The sequence below is a fragment of the Tamandua tetradactyla genome, chromosome 5 (genome assembly GCF_023851605.1).
Source record: "Tamandua tetradactyla isolate mTamTet1 chromosome 5, mTamTet1.pri, whole genome shotgun sequence".
Classification (NCBI taxonomy): domain Eukaryota; kingdom Metazoa; phylum Chordata; class Mammalia; order Pilosa; family Myrmecophagidae; genus Tamandua; species Tamandua tetradactyla.
The window spans coordinates 121234105-121256203 of NC_135331.1; the positions used below are offsets into that span (position 1 = coordinate 121234105).

The following is a 22099-nucleotide window of genomic DNA, read 5'->3' on the forward strand; positions in this document are numbered from 1 at the left end:
AACTAAAATAATTTAAAATATCCTTAGAGTCATTAAGTAAAATAGCATAATAAATTGATTGCTCATTCCTGAGGAGTGGTGAGTATATTTTTTGGTTATAATTAATTTTCTATACCTTAAATAGAGATGGTCCACAAATACCAAGCATTCATTTATATGTTCTTTTTCTATAGTTATTCTAGTAGCTATATTTGTGTAAGTTTTCCACTGCCATAGTCACATGTCTTTATGAGGAGAGAAAGAATTAGAAAAGAAAGAAAGAGAGAAGAAAGCATCAAGGGAGTGAGATTGAGCATGGGTTATGTTGTCTATCAAAATTCATTACTCTTATATCAGATATTTTCTCCATTGAGACAATCTCATCTTGTTAAATTAACAAACAAATTAACAAATCCCCAAAGGAAAGAAACAGAAAAAAAAAAAAAAAAACAACTATTTCTGATGTCTAGATCTTTCTTCTCCAAATAAATTATCATAGTTAATTACCTTGCATCCCTCAAATCTTTGCTCAAATATCACTTCTTCACTGAGGCCTCTAAAGACCATGCTGTGTAAAATTGGTGCACCCATGCCTGCAGCATTCGCTGATCTCACACTACTCTACTATTTCCTCTTAGATATTAGAGTATTAGAGTATGAAAGAACACAATTAACATTGCAAAAGATAAAAATTTTTTAATGTGAACTAGCGGAAATATTTCCAATATGAAAAGAAAAGCAATCACTTTTGATGAAAAAATAAACTGAATAAGTCATAGAATAAGTAACATGATTTAAAAATTATCTATACTGTCCTTGGCAAAATGATATGTGTAATATAAGCAAGTTGAAGTGCCCCACCTCATTATTATATTCATAATCTAAGTATGATTCCAAATAATAATAATCATAAAACCAATAATTGAGACAGAAAAAGGAATTGAACTAATACAGACAGCAAACATGAGTTAAATATTTTATGAAGAACTTGTATATACTGGCAAAAAGATGTTTCATTCTTGACATTTAGAAAAATAAGTAGGTTAAAGAATGTGGTTGGAAAAAGCAAAGGAATTAATGGTGAGATTAAGGAATTAGTGTCACTACTCAAATAAGTAGAGATGATTTATTTGTCAAAATGGAACAGGATATAAAAACAAATAAAACCTAATCCAGATAACAAAAATAAACAAAGCAAAACACAGATAAAACTCATCTGTTTTTTATAAACTATGACACTGATACAAAGTGAAAGAAAAAGATCCCACTGATATAAGACGAAATAAAAAGTACCCACAAAAAACATATAATACAAATTATTAAGGACCAAATTATTAAGCAGTAACATGGCAAAAATGTGCCACTATTACCACCACTTTAATTGTGGTAATAATTCAAAGTGATTTTTCTTGTTCAAAGTGATAAGGAAATAATAGGAATGAGGATTGAAAGAGAAGAGTTAATATTAGAATTATTAGAATTATCTAACAAGAAAATGCATAGAAACAACTGATAAAATATTAACTTAAAACAAGAGTTCTGTAATGTTGCAGAATACAAGATTAATGCACAAAAATCAATGCCATTTCTTTATAACAACACTAATCAATTGGAAAACATAGCCACAAATAAGATATTTTTCACTAGAGCAACAAACCCATCTGATACACATTGATCACTTAAACACACACACACACAAACACACACACACTAACTATACCTTGATGAGGAAAACTGGAATTAAAAACATAAAAAAATTGGAATCAATAAAGATATTTCACTTTTATAGGATGTGATGGAAAAACATAATGAAGATATCTCGTCTTCCAATTAATCTTTTAAGATATACAATGTAAAATTGCATATTTTGTCAAACAGAATGAAATAAGTTTAAAATATATAAGGAAGTATACAGATTCAAGAAAAGATATATTAGCATTTGAAAAGAATAATAAAATATGGGAAGACTTCTGAGAGATATTTATAGATACTACAAAACCATACTAATACAAATTGATGGATTTCTCTGAAGGGCACTATAAGCAAAATTAATTGGGAGATGCATTTGCAAACTTCTAAAACTCAGAAGGGATTACTAGCCACCATGTAAAAGTTACTTTTGCAAATAGACATGTCACTTTGCTAACATTTTGATAATCCCAGCACCTTGTCCAAACCTTTCCATGATGTCTCTGGGAGGTTTATGAAAAAGAAGAACATAAGGGTAGATCAGAATAGCTAAACACCAGAGTGTCTTGGTTTTCCTAGCTGCATGACAAATATCACTCAAAACTGAACAATGGAAATGTATTGGCTCAAAGTTTTGAAGCTAGGAAAAGTCCAAAATTGAGGTATCAGCAAGGAGATGCTCCCTTCCCAAAATCTATAACATTCTTGTGCGGGTTGTCAGCAATCCTTGGGGTTCCTTAGCTTGAATCTCTGCCCGTGTCACATGGCAATGTCCCCTCTTTTCTTTCCCAGGCTCTGCTGACTTCTGGCTTCTGGTTCTTCCCTACATCTTGCTCTCTTAACTATGTGATGACTTTCTTCTGCTTATAATAGGACTCCAACAATTTGAATAAGGTCCACACTCATTCCTTTGGGCCACATTTTAACTAAAACAACACCTTCAAGAGATGATTTTACAATGGATTCACACCTACAGGAATGTGTATTAAGATTAAGCACACCTCTAAATTGGGGTAAGAGACCTCTCTACCCGGGGTTTCATCCCTTATCTATTAACAGCACTTCCTCATGAAGGAAAAATTGACCCACATGTCTGATTTTATTCTTTTATCCCTCTTACTAAAGCCTCCCTATCATGCTTTCTTGGGTAAGAAAAAGGTTTTCTCTTACTTCTTTTAGGTCCTTCCTTACTATTCCCACTGAGCTAGACTGAACAAGAGATTTAGCTTTGAATATTCCAGACACTGTGGAGAAGTGTATAGCCTGGGTCTTTCAAAATTTGCTTTTAATGTGATTTTCAGGTTATTTATTTTCTTGATGTATAATCCTATTTTATATCAGAAGCTGAATACAACCTCTTTTCTCTCCTTATGATTGTATTACCTTGCCATATTTCAGGCTCAATTAGGTTTTTGGATGTCTTGAGTTAGATAGGACAATGGTTAACTATTCACAAGGGCACAAAGGAAAACACACACATGTATACACATATAATCACAATGCTGTATATGCATTGCAAGAGAGGTAGAGAAGGGGGATTATATAGGAGCACCTTCAATTCCATGTGATTGCCTGGTTTCAAGAAAAACAAACCAAAACCAACCCATTCCCTCCATAAAAATGTTTCATTCAGATCCCTGTAGTAAATTTTTAATGCCTTTTACAGCAGTTAAATCTGCAAGATTCTATTGTGGCATAAGACATATTTTACTGTTTTACCTACTTTATATCTTATGGAGAAACAAAATCACCTGAGTGATATTTACCACTTTGCTCTAACTACTTTTTCTCTAAAGCAAAGTTCAAGTTCATTTCTAGGATTAGTTATGAGTTAACATATAAAACACCCAATAAAATTTGAATTTCAGATAAACAAAGACTTTAACGTAAGTATATTCCATGCAATATTTGGGACTAAACAACTAAAAAAATTAGTTGTTTATCTTAAATTCAATTTTAGCTGCACATTGCACGTTTTTATTTCCTGAATCTGGCTACCTTATCTTTGTGCTTGAGTCCATGAACTCCCTTACACATTATATCACAAGCAATATAAAAACCACTGCATCTTTTGATCCCTTTCAGAAAAGTAAATTGTATAAAAATGGTTCTAATATTATGGGGTAGTGCACACATAGAAAGTTTAACAAAGCCGTACTATTTAAGTGGAACTTTCGGTTATGTATTTCGATTCTTCATTAACAATTAAAATATTTATAAATGGTATATGTAAATAGATATCAATTTCTACTCCAATGACTTTTTCAAGGACAGAATATTCCTATTATTTTGTTATTAAGTAACTTAGGGCAGTGAATCTAAGAATAGGATATAAAACTAAAGTATGAAATATATTATACACTGTTTCAAATTATGTCAGTTACATGAATTTCCTGGGAAATTAGAAGGATATTTTGCTTTTGAAATCATTCTTAGCTTTATGTAAAAAGAAAAAAAAAAGTTGACTTTTTATTTCCCAAGGAGGGAGAATAATCTTCCATTAACACTTGTGAATAACATTCAGCATAAGAAGAAGAAAAAATAGTCAAAATAAGCCTGAGGAATTCAGGCCTCAAATATTTCACCGTCCTCAAAGAACTTTCTTCCTCAGCTATACATAGTTACCACTTCTGCCAAGCATCTGCTGAGGAAATGATGTAAGTAAATTCCAAAGATTTAAATCCCTAGCTTTAACCTAAGTTTAGAACTTGCCAGATTGCACGGCAACTTAATATCATATCAAAGAAAAGCTTCCCACACACGACACTTCAAGCTTTACTTACGGACTTTCTGAAATGTATATATTAGGGAATAGACAATAAAATAGCACTTTCATCAGGAAATGGGTGTTTCTCAATGATATCATGGAGGTATCAACTTCTTAAACTATACCTGCTTTAAAGGACACAGCAATAAGGAAGAGTAGGTTCTATGCCAGTGACTGAAACGCTGTCCCCAAGTGTGCTTTTTCAAAGGAGAAAAATCTGCTGATATTATTAAGCTTCAAAACTTTCTTCTTCCTTCTTCCTCTTCCACTTACTAGTTGTGGATCTTAGAAATTTTTTAATTCGTTAGAGCTTGCTGTTCTTCCTTTTCTATAATAGTTATAGCAAATACAACAGTAGTTACTATATAGTTTTGTTTTGAGGAGTACATGCAAGTAATGCATAAAATATGCTTCCCGCACTGTCTAGCACATTGCAGTGCTCAACAAATAGTACCTCTTTATTATTACTAATATACATGAATTCAATATATTAGATTTGTTTTAAAATACTTGAAGTTAGATGTCTGTGGTGTAACCTGTTCAATCTTACTATATTTTCCAGGTTTCTTTTGCATTAAATCTTTCATCCATTAAATATTAAAGGCTAATATGTGGTCAGCATTGTGCCAGCCATTCCTGAGACCCCAAATTTGGAATTGGTCAACAGCTGAGCTGGTATAAAGATCGATGGTATATGTCAATGTAATCAAAGAGAGAGAACTATAAAACCCTAGTATCTGAGTGTCATCCACATGAATGTTAAAGATATTAACTGTGCTGTCAAGAAGAGAAATTGCTGCCCAGAAACTAAATTCATATAGGAAAATATATGTGGATCCAGTGGCCAGACCTGAAAGTAAAGGTGGAGGTATAGTGGAGATGTCATTGAAAGGATGTCAGAATTAAAAGTAAAATTAAGATGAATAGAGGTGGTACCTGGAAATGGGTGTTTCTAGTTTGCTAGCTGCTAGAATGCAATATACCAGAAATGGAATGGCTTTTAAAAGGGGGAATCTAATATAATGCCAATCTAAGGCATCCAGGAAAAGATACCTTTGTTCAAGAAGGCTGACGAAGTTCAGCATTCCTCTCCACTGGATAGGCACTTGGCAAACAGGGCAACCATCTACTAACTTCCTCTCCAGGCCTCTTGCTTCATAAAGCTCCCTGGGAGATGTTTTCCATCTTCATTTCCAAAAGTCTCTGGCTGGTGGACTCTCTGCTTTGTGGTGCTGCAGCATTTTGAAGCTGTCTTCAAAATACTTCTTCTTTTATAGGATTCTAATAAATTAATTAAGACCCATCTAGAATGGGTGGAGACATGTCTCCATCTAATCAAGTTTAATCCCCACGATTGTTTGAGTTACATCTCTATGGAGATAACCTAATCAAGCTTCCAACCTATAATACTGAATAGGGATTAGAAGAAACTGTTGCTCCAACAAGTTTGATTAGTATTAAAACATGGATTTTCTAGGGTACATAAATCCTTTCAAATTGGCACACTGGGTATTAAATTGAATTGACTGAAAGGGAAGAGGATTCATTGGAGCTAAGGCACAGTCTCCAGGAAGTATATCACTTTTACTTGTAAAGAAACAAAACAAAACAAACAAACAAGCAAAAAATTAAAATTAAGTGTTTTTTAGGTCCAGGACAATTTACTTAGCATATCAGAACCAGCTCTTCACTAACTCCTGTTTTTCTTTTACATGGGCCGGCACTGGGAAAGGAACCCAGGTCTCCAGCATGGCAGGTGAGAACTCTGCCTGCTGAGCCACCGTGGCCTGCCCTAACTCCTGTTTTAATATCTTTATAATTTCTACTGAAGTCTACTGTGACTCACAAAGACATTCATTCCAAGGATGAAAAATGCAGAATACAGTCATGTTATCGCTGGAGACAGAGCATTTATTAACGAAAATATTCCTCACTATAAAATGAAATTCTATGGAAATTATAGCTTGACTGATTTTTTTCTTTACTCTTAGGATAACAGAGTTTGTTCCTACTCTTGATGGAATTCATGTGATTATATAAATTACCCTTCTATTTCTAATAAAATATATTAACCCACAAAATAGAGTAGAAATTCCAAGTCACACTTAGCATCTTATAATTCTATATTTCATAAAACTTTCCTTAATGTTTTAGCTCTAAATTGAACATACTCAGAAACTAAATATAAGGTTTAAATAATAGAAGATATTTTGTTGGATGATGCTGTTTTGTGTTGTTAACTTCTATAAATAGAGTTTAAATATATGTGATTCCATGTATTTACCATACACCTTGTGTTAGTCACCTTACCCATTTATTAAATAAATAGATATAAACTCTTGGTGCCACATAAAATGGTATTGCCAATTTCCATGAACTTTGGAGGTACTCAGGAGATACATTGGAATATGTCTTTATTTAATCATTCCTCAGAAAACAAACTCCAGGTTTGAAAGATCTTGAGAAAGATGTAATGTAGTAATATGGAGATAAATATAAATTTTTATGTTTATCCAAAATGTAAGTGCCCTCTACTGCTAGTAAATATTACTGCCCTGGAATGACATAAATATGGTTTTCAGATCCAAATTTTCTCTAGAAGGACAAAATGCTAGAATGATTGCCAAAAGGGAGATATCTTATAAATATTTTATAAATCAGATTTTCTATATGTAACAAGTATAAGAGCTATAATTAAATTTCCAGGAAGATATTCATATGGAAAAGATTGTGAAACAATATTAACTTAAAATCTTTTGAGTATAAACTCAGAAATTTAAATAAGCTTTTTAATAAACAGCTAACTTTTTTAAGTCCATTATTACTCACTAAGTATTTGAAAACAAAATGCGGTATATAAGTACAATGGATTATTATTCAGCAGTAAGAAGAAATGAAGTCCTGAAGCATGTGACAACTTGACAAACCTTAAGGACATTATGTTAAGTAAAATAAGTTAGACACAAAAGACAAATATTGTTTAATCTCACTGACATTAACTAACTATAATATGTAACTCATAGACATAAAATATATAATATACATTGAGAGGATATAGAATGAGACTAAAGAATAGGGAGCAGTTGCTTAATATGTGCAGAATGTTTAACTATGTTGAGCTTACATCTTGGAAATGGACAGAGGTGATGGTGGCATGGTATTGTGAGAATAACTAGCAGTGCTGAATTGTGGGTGTTTGTAGTGGGAAGGGGATGTTTAGAGTCATGTATATCACTAGAGGGAAAGCTGGAGGTCAAAACATAGGTATGTAACACAATGAATCTTCTGGTGGACAATGACTGTGATTAACTGTTCAAATATAAAAAAGTTTTTTTCATGAACTAGAACAAATGTACTACACCATAACAAGGATTGAACAATAGAGGGGTATATGGGAAAAAAATACCTATTGCAAACTATGGACTTTAGTTAACAGTAATAATTTAAAATTCTTTCATCAACAGTAAAAAATATATCACACTGATACTGTGGATATATTTCTTTTTCTGGAGTAATGAAAACATTATAAAATTGATCATGGTGAGGCAGGCATAACTATATGTTTATACCATGAGTCATTGATTGTATCCTTCAGATGGATTATGTGGTGTGTGATATCTCAATAAAATTGCATTAAAAAAGAAAAAAAAAAAAACCTCCCAACAGCAACAAGCCTAGGACCAGATTAATTGAGAGGTGAACTCTGCCCAACACTCCAAGCAGAACTATTACCAATACTTCTCAAAACCTTCCAAAAAATTGATGTGAACACCACCTAATTCATTCTAGAAGATAGAACCCTAATAATAAAGATACTGTAAAAAAAGAAAATTACAGACTAATTTCTCTAATGAATATAGATGCAAGAATCCTTAACAAAATACAAGGAAGTCAAGTGCAACAACATGATAAAAGAAATATCATGATCAGTGGAATTTATCCCAGGTGTGTAAGGGTAGTCTATCATAAGAAAATTAATTAATGTAAAAGACACATTAACAAAACCCACAGAAAAAAATATGATCATATCATTTGATACAGAAAATGTATTTGATAAAATCTGGTCTTCTTTCTTGATAAAAACATACAGAACACTGGGAATACAAGGAAATTTCCTAATCATGATAAAAAACATTTGAAAAGCACACAGCTAACATATAGTCAATGGTGAAAAATTGAAAGCTTTCCCTCTAACATCTGGATCAATACAAGGATGCCCACTGTCACCACTGTTATTCAGTATCATACTGGAATTTCTAGCCCAGACAATTAAGAAAGAAAAAGAAATGAAAGCATCCAAATAGGAAAGAAATGAGTAAACTTTTCCCGTTTACAGATGACACGATCCTATATGCAGCAAGTCCTGAAAAATCTACAACAAAGTTACTAGAGCTAATAAAAACAATTTCAGCAAAGTGGTGGGGTTCATGATCAACATGCAATATTAAATAGCATTTCTCTACATTAGTAATTAGCAATCTGAGGAGGAAATCGAGAAAAAAATCCATTAACAATAGTAAATAAAAGAAAAAAAATCTAGAATATAAAGGACTTATACAAAGAAAACTATAAAACTTTGCTAAAAGAAATTAAAGACCTAAATAAATGGAATAACTTTCCAAGTTCCTGGATTTGAGGACTAGATATTGTCAAGATGTCAATTTTATTCAAAAATGATTTATAGAGTCAATGCCATCTCAATAAGAATTCCCAATAGTCTACTTTGTAGAAATGGAAAAATCGATTATCAAAATTTTTTATAAGGATTAGGGGCCCCGAAAACCCTAACAGTCTTGAAAAAGAAGAAGGAAATTGGAGGACTAACACATCTTGACTTTAAAACTTATTGCAAAGTGATAGAGGTTAAAACAGCATGGTACTGGCACAAGGATAGATACATAGACCAATGGAATCAAACTGAGACTTAGAAATAGACCTTCCCCATCTGTAGCAACTGATTTTTTTTTATAGACATTACCAAACTATATTTACTGTTTTTACTAGTAAAGGACAACAAATAATGTACAAATTGGTGAATAAATACAACATAGCCAACAAAATATACCACCCTAGCCTGTGCAGCCAAATGCCAAAGAAATAATGACATTTTCAGCAAGATTTAAAACAAGCAAGAGATGATTGGTTATGGTCCAGCCATTCAAGAGACTGTAAAAATGATAGAGAATGCCCATCAGACAGCAATGGATGTTTACTGAAGGACAACAGGCAGAGCTGTGGAAAATTTTAATTGACATAAATCCCAAAATATTTCACAGAACTGAAATCACTGTACTAATGCATCAATTCAACACATATTCGGAAAGCACCCAAGCAAAGGTCCAGGAGATCCAGGAGAGTAACAAAGTCATCTTCCAATGGGTTTCAGTTTTAACCACACTTTTCATAGCTCTTTTATACAAAGATAAAACTGCCAATTCATCAATATTTAATCTTACTTATTAATATATAGACCATATTACTCATCAGAAGCAAATGCGAGAAATCTGAGGCCACAATATTATTACTACATGACAACTGTGGCAATTATTTTCTTCCATATTAAAAAACAGAGGGGGAAGTCAACTTAGCCATGCCAGTTGTCACCCCATGTACTGAACAGGGGTGGCAGGAGTCCTGGGTCTCTACACCCTGAGGAATTTCAAGGAGTAGGGAATGCTCAAGGCCATTTTACTGAAGGACCAGGTTATTTTCCTTCTTTCATCTTTTAAGAAGCAATCCAATATTTTCCCTTAAGTTTTACCATAGTCTGATGAAACTTAAGTTTGCAATACTTAGCATTTTAATAGCAACAAATGGTAAGTCAAATTTTTCCTTCTTAGTCTCAGAAAAAACAAAACAATAAGGAATGTCATGGAACTGATTACATGAATTCCGTTAGCTAAAGGGGATGTTTGTCCTGTAGTTCTCACCATTATCAAATGAAAATCTTCATTATACAAGTATAAAGCCTAAATAATGGCAGTAAGTTAAGGAACAATGTTGTTGGGAGAAAGATGGGAGGACTGCTGTCCTGTCAGAGCAGTTGCTTCTCGAGAGGCAGGCATGATGGCATTTCAGAAGCTTCCATTGTTTGCAAGCCTGTGCCTGAAATGCAACTTTAGACCTTATACACCAAATGGTGAGCTCATCTGCACTGATGGATGCTATTTGCTTTAGAAAATAGAATGAACTCTGTGCATTCATTATACAGAGGCTAAGCTAAAATGTTTCATTATCAAAATCAATGTACCAAAGATACCAGTAGAATCTAAAGAATAAATTACAGAAAAATAAATCATTTTCTTCTCCAAACTTAACTGATTTCTTACTTATGTGATAAATATACATCTTAATTTATTCTCTCAAATTATCTTTAAGGTTGCTTTTTAACTTGATAAGAAATTCAACTTTGCACCACAAACTTTCAGGATCAAATATATTAATTATTTACAAATTTTGTTGTAGATTAGGAAATTCTCATTTATCTCTTATCAGATCATTCGTAGAACTACTTCTGAATCTTTATAACACTCAGTTGATTGGATTGTTCATGTAAGCTGTTCCATGATGAAATCAGTTATAAAATTTTGAAATTTTTTATCACTCTAATCAAATTAATATATAAAAATATCAAGATTAATAAGATACATTGACATATCTTTTTGATGATATTTCATTAATTCTTACATTCTGTTTTTATAGCTAACATCTGAATCTTTAGTATCATCAAGTACCAGTGGACAAAATAGGATAAGAAAATTACCAATAGGATAAATGCAAACCACTTGCAGGTTTAACATGCTAGATTTTCACTTTCAAGCTTTTATACTAGATAAAATTTGAAGCCATATGTTCATAAATGTTCCTGAATCTAAAAAAAGTTAGTTTATAGCTTTCCCACATAAAACACATTTCAAAGTCCCACGATGGAGTAATTAGAGAGATGTTTCTGAGTGGAATTACATAAATTGTCACACCTGTTTAGTTCAAAAAAGAATGAAAATGTGCAGATGTCAACAGAATTCATTAAGTCTTTTAAAAACTTACACTTCATTTAGCAGCAGAAATTATTTACTATAGGAAAGATGTCAGTCATTTTCAGGCAGTGATCAAGAGATTTTAACCCACTGAAGCTGACAAATCAGAAGTGGAAAATTATCACAATTATATATTCAGTATTGCTGCATTGTATACAATACCTGCCATCAATGATAGGAATATGAGCTGGTGCATTCAATATAATCGATGCTAAAAGTAGTTATTACACGTTGTTCTACTTTGCTAGCTGCCAGAATGCAACACACCCTAAACAGATTGGCTTTCAATAAAAGGGGATTTATTTAGTTAATATATAGCTTTTCAGAGGAAAGGCAGCTAACTTTTGACTGAGGATCTTTCTTATGTGGGAAGGCACAGGATGGTCTCTGCTGGCCTTCTCTCCAGGTCTCTGGGTTCCAACAACTTTCCCTGGGGTGATTTCTTTCTGCATCTCCAAAGGCTTGGGCTGAGCTGCGAGTGCTGCGATGAGGTACGCTGAACTGCTTGGGCTGTGCTACATTGAGCTCTCTCATTTAAGCACCAGTCAATTAAATCAAACATCATTCACTGCAGCAGGCACGCCTCCTAGCCGGCTGCAGATGTAATCAGCAACAGATGAGGTTCAACACGCCATTGGCTCATGTCCACAGCAATAGAACTAGGCACCTTCACCTGGCCAAGTTGACAACTGAATCTAACTACCACACATTAATTACTTTAAAAACAGGAAAACATGAGGTACTTTTCATAGTATTAAACTAAGCAAGAGATGAGATAAGAGATAAACATATATTCACATTTTCCACATGCTTATTTTTACCAAGACCATACTTCATTTTTAAGAGATTATCTATTTTTTTGAGATTTCTTCTAGTATCGTAATAAAACAAAGAAAGAGTATATAGTACTTAAATAAAACCTTGTGACTTCAGATGAAAAAAATTACTTTATACTTATTAGTAAGTACATCTGTCAGAAGAAAATCATAAAATTTCGAGATTCTTTTGAAATTAAGTAAATCCCATTGTCTTTTATTTTTTCACTATCAAATATTATTCAGTGTCTCATATGTGCTAAACGATGGGCCTATACGTTTGACTAGTTCGTAGCTTCTATTGTCAAGGAGTTTGCAAATCAGTAGGAGGATTAGAGAGAGATTTTAGAGAAGTAAAGTAAAAGAAGGGGGACTTAATTCTGGAAAAGTTATACAATACTTTACAATACAATACAATAACATCAGAGAAACCATTAATGTGTATGAATAGGTAATAGGATTAGATGATGGGATTATCTGATTAGATGATAGATTAGATAATAGAATAGATAATTGGATTAGGAAAATATCAAGAAATGTTTATAAAGTTAGATAGAAATTCATTGTATAGAGACCTAAATCCCAGAAAAAAGGTAGCTGGGTTTGTCTGTATAGGAAAATGGGAGAAATAAATGTTAAATGAGAAGATGTTATGCCAAACTATAACAAGAGTAACAACAGCTAAAGTTAATTGAATTTTTGCTATCTATTTGTCATTTTTGCCAAGCACCTTACAAAGATCACTTCACTTAAACCCCATGTAAACCAGTGAGACAAGTTTTGATAATTCTCCCAACTTTATAGATAAGGGAATTGAAATTTAGAGATCTTAAATAATATTCTAAAGGTCAGACAGCTTGGAAGTTGTAGAGATGGTTTTGAAACATAATTCTGCCTTACTACAGTACCATTTCTAGTAATAACATCTATACTGTTTCATTGATTCCATATAGCAACTAAAACAGACCGGCTTTATTTTCCTCATTTTGTAGAAGTGACTGAAGACTCCATGTGTTACCTTGTGAATGCATTATAGGTCTTATAACTAAAATAACATAATTCATATTCTTGCTACTATATACCATAACTAAAGAGAAAGTAATTAGAAGCTTTTGACAAAGAAAGTAACTTTTAAAAAGGCTTATATGGAAAATTAAGTTTGTAGTACTGGGTAGAATTGTTTGGACAGGACATAACTTATTTATCATTGCTACCCAATTCACCTGTATTTTTCCAAAAATTCACAACCTTGGGAGTGTTCCATTTATGGAAACTGCTTTATTTATAGTTGAAATTACATTTCAAAGTATTATAGTAACAAGAAAGGGAAAATCAGGATTTCACAAGAAATTGCTCTTTCTCAATAATTATGTGCACTTCATTTTACTTAGATGACCAAAATTATATGTTTCTTTCAAAAGGTCCTTGTTAATGGGCCATAGAAAAGTTGCTTATTTTAAAGGTCAAAAGAGGACAGTTCTGGAGATTAAAAGAAAGAGAGAGAGAGAGAGACATTTTGACATTTCGTTCTGTTACTGGTGGAATAGCTCTTATCAAATGAACTATCTCACAGAAAATATTTTAAAAATATGTTGAAATACAAAAAATAACCTCAAGCTATTCAAGAGTGACAAAATGCATGTTGAACTGAGAGACATTACTCTTGAAAGAAGTAAAGGGCATTGATGAGAACTAATTTTTATGGTTTTTATTTCAAGTATATTCTTCAGTTTGTATGAACTACTAGAATGCAAACAGATAGCCATTGTCATGGTACTGAGAATGAGATTGCCAAAGAAGCTGGAAATCAAGGGCAAAGCAATACAGAAAGGAGTGAGCCGCAGCAGGCAGACCCCCAAATCTACACACAAATTCCTCTCACAACTTCATCTAACATTTGAATTGCATGTGCATAGTTGAGACTTCAGAGAGCCAAGTTGAAAGTAACATTCAGAAGTCTGATGAAATTGTGCTGAGATTTCAGCTGCTGCCAACCATAGGGGTAACAGTTTGGTGTTTGAATTCTGTCCATTTAGAGGGGCTGGGTTAATGTTACAGGATTTTCACAGAAATACCCTAACAAAGCATAAATCTATTTCTAAACTATCAAGGTGATCGATGCATAATTTAACTACATATTGGAAGAAAAATCAGAACTCTTAGGAGGAAGAGAGCAGAATTCAAAATCTCCATATTGAATCACCCATACGATGTCCACAAATCAAAGCCTCCATGACATAAAGGGAAACACATATTTAATTCTCTGTCAGCAAAGGAAACAAACAAACAAACGAATGAACAAAAAGAAACAGATGGACCTGATTATGGAATTAGAAGACTTTAAAGGAGCAATTACATACTTAAGAACTTAAAACTATTTGAAAAAACTCAGAGGATGTGCTTAAAACATACAAGAAATGGTAGAAGGTATCACTAAACTCAAAGAATGATCAACAGAAATTATATAATCTGAAAAACAGAAAGGAGAAAAATGATTGAATTAAAATGAATGGTGTTTCAGTGACTAATAGCAAAATAATAATGAGTCTATGATGTGTAATTGTCATTTCTAAAGGAAAGGAAAGAGAGAATTTGAGGGTAAAATAATACTTTGAAAGCAAAGATACAAAGCTTTCGAAAGTTGGCAAGACAAAAATTCACCTTACAAGAAGTTTGGCAATCTTCAAGTAGGACAAATACTAAGAAAATCATTCTAAGGCACTATTCTAGTTTGCTAGCTGCTAGAATGCAATATACCAAGAACGGAATGGCTTTTAAAAAGGGAAATTTAATGAGTTGCTAGTTTACAGTTTTAAGGCCAAGAAAATGTCCCAATTAAAACAAGTCTATAGAAATGTCCAATCTAAGGCATCCAGTGAAAGATACCTTGGTTCAAGAAGGCTGATGAAGTTCAGGGTCTCTCTCTCATCTGAGAAGGTACATGGTGAACACAGTCACAGTTTTTCCCTCAGCTGGAAGGGCACATGGTGAACACAGCATCATCTGCTAGCTTTCTCTCCTGGCCTCCTGTTTCATGAAACTCCCGGGGAGGTGTTTTCCTTCTTCATCTCCAAAGTGCTGGCTGATGGACTCTCTGCTTCATGGTGTTGCAGCATTCTCTGCTCTCTGAATCTCCTTCATTCTTCAGAATGTTTCCTCTATTATAGGACTCCAGAAACTTATCAAGACCCACCCAAATGGGTGGAGATATGTCATCACCTAATCCAATTTAACAACCACTCTTGATTAAATCACACCTCCAGGGAGATGATCTGATTACAGTTTCAAACATATAGGATTGAATAGAGATTATTCTACCTTTATGAAATGGGATTTTGATTAAAAGATGGCTTTTCTAGGGTACATACATCCTTTCAAACCAGCACAGGCACAATATATTCAGTAGTAAATTTTTAATTATTAAATCATCCAGAGAAAAATGATGCTAAAATATCATGCAATACCTTAACTCAACAACAGGAATTGGTCAGCTCACAGTTTCAGAGGCTTGAAAGCTATCTTCCTCTCATGCCTTTTATGGGCACATGATTCTAAAAAATCATGTTGGTTCTTGGGTTCTGTAGGATACTGTGGGTCTACATAAATACTAACTACTGCTGTCTCGCTGTTAAGTAATTAATTAACTTTCCATGAATAAACCATAGAAATAGCATAACTTGTTGGTTTAAGATCATTTTCTTTGGAGTCAAATAATCTGAGCTATAGTCGTATTTCTATAACTTCCTAAATCACATTTCTATAACTTCCCTGATTAAAAAAAAAAAAGGCACATGGTAAAAAGTAGCTAGCAATAATTTTCTATTTATTGAATAATGAAATAAGGACAACCAAGGTGACACCACAAGATATATATGTTTAACAGTTTTTAATTATATGCTTTTTTGAACATATAAACTCATTTTTTGAGCAATTTACACTCTCACTCCCCAATATGAACAATATAAAATGTCACTATCATCATCCTATCTCATAAACTTACCATTAATTTATTCATAGTATATTCTAGAATGTCCTTAGGTATCTCAACACTTGAGACAATTTTCAGTGAGGTGGGCAAGACTTGGATGCTTTATTTCGCTAATCAATCATTGGAGGATTTATCACAGGGCAAGGGAGACTAATCAGACAGAAGAGAGAAAGCGTCATTCCTTTATCAAGACAGAATAGGGTAGCAAAGGAAAACACCCATCTTAGAATCTGGATCCAGAATGTTATGTTAATGCAGATTATACTGTGCTTGGAGTATAATCACCATCAATGCTGATAATGATCATAGGGGTCACAGAAGCAAGCAAAATCATCTAAAATGAAGTTTGGTGATTTCAAAGCAGGAACACTCCAGAGTAAACTATATGACCTCCTTTTTCAATACCAGTAAAACACCTTAAAAATTGCGTGCATTGTTAAATGCATCAGATTAATTGTACAAATATTTGAAATAATTATAATTCCAAATTTTATGAATGCTGTCTTATCATTGATTGTATAAGTAGTATGGCTGTTCATTCTGATAAACTATTCCCCAAATTAAAAGATTACACTCAAGAGAACAAGGACTGATTCAATTCTCTACATGGTAGGGGGTTAGAACTGGGTTAAACTGGCTGAGATTAATTTTCCAACCTCTATCAAAAGGTGGATCCTAAGAGAATAGTAACGTTCAGTTATTAAAGATAAAGTGATGCATCATTTAGCTCCTACCAGTTTCCTTTGCGTGGTCAAAATACTTTTCTAACCAGTTTGAACCCACTGGTTGGGGCTGTACAAATAAAGAAATAGACTGTTAACTAAAAGACATGCAGTAGTCTCCATTGGTCAGATTGGACCACTTGTCATTTGTCCAAATGATATCCAAGTTTACTATACTCTGAATATTGCCCTTTCATCAATACCATGCTGGGCATCCTTTAAATCATTCTCTTGAGAACGGCAATTCTGTTATACCATGCACATAAACCTAAATGAGACTTTTAACTATGATTTCTTTTTGTAGGCCTAAGTAAACTTAAATTAAGATTGAAAAGCTTATTTCTGACAATCACGTGTTTCTATGTGAAGTTCATGTTTGAATCGTTCCTTGAATTGCTGAAAAGAAATATATCTTTTTAAAAATAGTTTTCAGTAAACCTTATGAAGTTATAAAAATAGAAGAAATAACTTTAAAATTGATCCTGAAGTCATAAGTAACATATTCAAATGTAGAATCACAAGGAGGAACACATTTTCATATAGCTTTAGATGAGGCCTTTCATTCTTAATTTTACTTTGTAATGTCAGAGATCATAGTTTGACCTCATGGCTAATTATTCTTATTCATACTATGTTTGGCCATATTTTGATGGACCTTAAAAATCAAGAATTAGGTTTTCTACATGCTCACTAAATTTCAGATGAATTTGGAGTACTCTATACCTTCTTTGCAGTCTTAATTGAATAGTGTAGGTTAACTGATAGCTTCAACATTGCAAAAGGCATGAATTCCAAAACTGACAGTTCGTAATGACACTCCAAAACAATGGCAACCTGATATACAGGCTGACTTATGTCATAATCATTGATTAATAAGGCAATGGAAATAGAAATTTTCTGAACTTTCAAAATGCCATATTAAAACACTGTAATTTCAAATTATATATGAATCCAATTTCATATATAAGATAATATATATTGATTTGCACAGTTCATTATAATGGGCAAAAAGTTAATCCATGTGTTCATTTCTGAAGGTTTTGGGAAATGACAATTTTAAAACAGAAGTTATACATTATAACTAGACAGGTAAGTAGATGATCTCTGTATCACTTTGGGCAAAGTATTTAACATCCCTGTATAATGCAATAGATGCCAAAAAAAAAAAAATCCCTTTCTAATATAGTAACTAAATCATGTAATAGCATGTTAGTTTGTCCAGGACAGCACCAGTTTACACTCATAGAGCCATGTCAGTATCCCCCAGTTATCCTATTATCATTTCTACATAATTTAGCAACCAAGTATTATTTTTCATAGTTTCATTTAACAAAAAGGTATAGGTTTGATAGAGCTCCCTGTTCTCTTTTAAAATCTACCCGTCTCTTCTAGAAGTAATGCAGATATGTGAACATTGAATGGAATTCTTATTTTAACATAAAGATAAAATGGCAAATTAATCTAAAACAATTGACCTCTTCTTTTCCAGTGCTTCCATGATACAGAGTGTACAGGTTCTCTGATTTAAGGATAGCTTGCAAGATTTTGAACTCCTAAGCAGTCACATACAGCTAACATGTTTTTGTATCAGTTGGAAGAAGGGGAAGATTCAATGTTGCTGACCTGCCAACCCAAATTAAGACAGGTCAGTGGGAGCCACAGGATGTTTTGAGTTATGCGTATGTTATATATTGGATAAAAATAGAGGATAAATAACCCTGCCATAGAATATAGAGGTTTTGTCATTTACTGTATCTTTTATAATTGAATATTATATTATAAATTAGGGATCAGCAAACTCTAACTACAAGCTGTATCTGGTCCACTAACTATTTTTGTAAACATCCACGTATTTAATTTGATTTTCACATGGTTGTTTTTGTGCTAATTAGCAGAGATGAGGCACTGTGACAGAGATCATATGGCCTGAAAAACTTAAAATATTAACTATCTGGCCCTTTATAAGAAATGTTTGCCAACTCTTGGTATAAATCTACAAATATGTACATATTTTATTGCGCACCAATGCTTATTTCTTATTTCACAATATATACATTTAATATAATAAGCTCAAACATTTACATTTTAATAAAAATTGTTTTGAATTAATGCTTCTCTAGAAAGTTGATAATGAATATGTAGTTTGCTCCCAAATTATGTTACTACAAGGCATCCACCACAGGAGTATTAAGAACTATATGAAAATGAGGAGACATATTTGTTGAAAAACTGCTTGTCTATTTTTAAATGTGAGTGAGTATTTTAGAAGATTGCTAACCATAATGAGTTAATATGTGCAGATGCAGAAGTTATTTTTGCATATATCTCTGTGAAGCATATTTTTTCATATAAATCAAATGAATATCCCACAATTAATTTTTCTCATTTTAGGTACAGGTTTAACTATACATACAAAAATTAAAATGTTAGTTGTAATTGTATTGGCTTCACTAGTGGAAGATCTTCACACAGTTAAAAGTTGACAGTTTGATATTAATAAAATCAGTGGCTACAAATAGATAATCAGTTAACTTCAGCAATGACTTGTATTTCTCCATCTAATTCATTGAATCGAAGTAAAGCTTTGCAAATTCATTTTGCTGAAGGCAAAATATCTGACAGTTTTAGGAATGTTACTGTAAATTCAGTTAAAATGTTCAAATATACTATAATTTGTTCTGGTGAAATTATGAATACAGATTTTGCTAAGTATATCGTGGCAAAAAAACAGTTTTAATTAAAATGAGAAAATCATGGTGCAGAAATACACTTGAAATTCATTGGGGTGCATACATCATTAACATTTAAATTCAAACTAATGGTGATATTCTCACAATTAAAATGAAAATTATAGTTAAAAATTTCCAAACAGTTGTAACAATTTACAGGACTGAATACTTTTTGTGATATAGCTGATATTGAAAAAAAAGTAACATAGCAGAATGTACTTGCTTTCTTTGTTGAACATCAACATTTTCATTTTAGAAATATTTGCACCTATGAAGAATGACTGAAAATAAACCTAAATATTATAGTCAAGTTTTTCACATTTTCATTAAAAAATTCTCTAAAAGTGGTTTCCATCTTGCTTAAAATGTGCCACAAGAATTTAATCAAACAAATCACAAAGGCCAAAAAGAGTCAGGTTTTGAAAATTTTAGTGAATCTGTGTTTCTTGGGGGAAAAAAAAAACACATTAAAATGTATTTCCGGAACTACACAAAGACACAAATCCAAAGATGAGAGTTCAAAACTATATAAGATTTGAAATTTTAAACTATGTTTTAGAACAGCTGAAGTGTGGGGCGAACAAACGATTAAAGGGGGTTCTATTTTTCATTGGTAAATGTCTGTCCTAGAGCATAATGGAAAGAAAGTGAAAAGACCTACAGCATCGGAGCATCTCAATTTGGACAAACATTAAAGAAAAACATGAATGGAAATAATTAACCTCACGAGATTTACCTCATGAAGTGTTTGTCAAAGAAAAGAATTTTGAATAAAGTAAAAATATGACTTTGGTAAAAATATTTTATTTCAGAGAATTTAATATTTTTATACAAAAATAGAATGGAGGATAGCCTCTGTTTAGCAGACTTTCTTTGGAGATTAATTGAAACCTCAGCACACATTCAGTGAAAGTGTCTTCAGTTAAGATGCCATGTTCAAGAAAAGTGTCAGGAGGCAGTATTAACAACTTAAAATTTATTAAACATAAAAGGCAAGTTTGAAAAGAATTATTTATACTTGTATGAAAATTGAAATAAAATAATATTGAAAAATTACTGTTATACAAGAATAGTGACGATATTAGAGATAAATATGGCTAAGCAGAATTTGGCTTTTGTTATTTCCTAATATTCAAATAATATGTAGTATTTTAAAATTCTATTTTGAGGTTGCACATAGATTGTTAAAATTATCTTCTTTAAGAAAGGATTGTGGGGCGGGCCACGGTGGCTCAGTAGGCAAGAATACTTGCCTGATGCCAGAGGACCCGGGTTCGGTTCCCGGTGCCTGCCCATGTAAAAAAATAAAAAAATAAATTAAAAAATAAATAAATAAAAAAAAAAAAGAAAGGATTGTGTTTTTAAAAATGAGATAGAGCTATTTTATATCATTGCTGCCAAATTTTAAGGCAACAAATATATATTTTTAAATATGATATAACTGTAGCTATTTTTAGCCCCCTTTTTGCTCAAAAATCCCATGTTTGAAAGATAAGTTTTATGGTCACCATGCATATGTAGGGTGTAATAAGATATTGCAAAGTCTCTTACCACTCATAACATATTTCAAGTGTCTAAAAGACTTAACAGAGAAACAAAATATCTAAAAAGAGATTGCTCAGAAAGTAGTTGTTGGACTTATTACTGCCTACCTTGGCTCTACCAGCCTTCTTACTACAGCTCTCCTTTCTCTGGAGAAGTGGTCAGGTGCTATCCCGAAATTTCACATCTTCTTCAACTCGCTCAGGTGGAAAGGCCTGCATATAACTACTCAGAGAGAGGCCACTGTTCTCTGGAGTTAGCAAATTGCATAGTTTGTTTGACTCCCACAGAGAGAATCTTTTGGTGCCTTATTGTGGCTGGAGATACCACTAACCAGAGGTATCTTGAACAGGGACAGCTCTACTAAGGGTGATCTACATTTCCGTCCAAACAAGGGAAACTGCAGAAGATGAAATGGGAATGATTTAAACGTAACTTCATTGCTTACCTTTAATAAGTACTTTAGAAACTTTTGGCCTAAACAATAATATCATTTCATTTCTAAAAATTTATTTGTGAAGGTGTAAAAATGTATTGTTTTTCAGAAAAGGAATTTTGTCTGTAATGATATGTTACCTAAAGGAAATGTTAGATATATTTATGATAATTAAGTATACAATGTTCATTACCACTAAAAACATTTAAGTACTTAAAAATAAAATATATCTTATCATGATAAAAAACAGGTAAACTGGATCCAGACTTTCCTTATAATATGGAATATTTTCCAGGATATTCCTTTATTTATATTAATCAAATTAATACAATTTATTAAATTCATCTGTGAAAGAAAAGTCATAATATATTGTGCTTAAAATAGTGCTCTTCAAT

General features: G+C 32.5%; 1 protein-coding gene across 1 annotated transcript in view; it reads right to left on the bottom strand.

Moving 5' to 3' along the window:
- EYS (EGF-like photoreceptor maintenance factor) overlaps positions 1 to 22099 on the bottom strand; it is a 1737133-nt gene that overhangs the window by 1711243 nt on the left and 3791 nt on the right.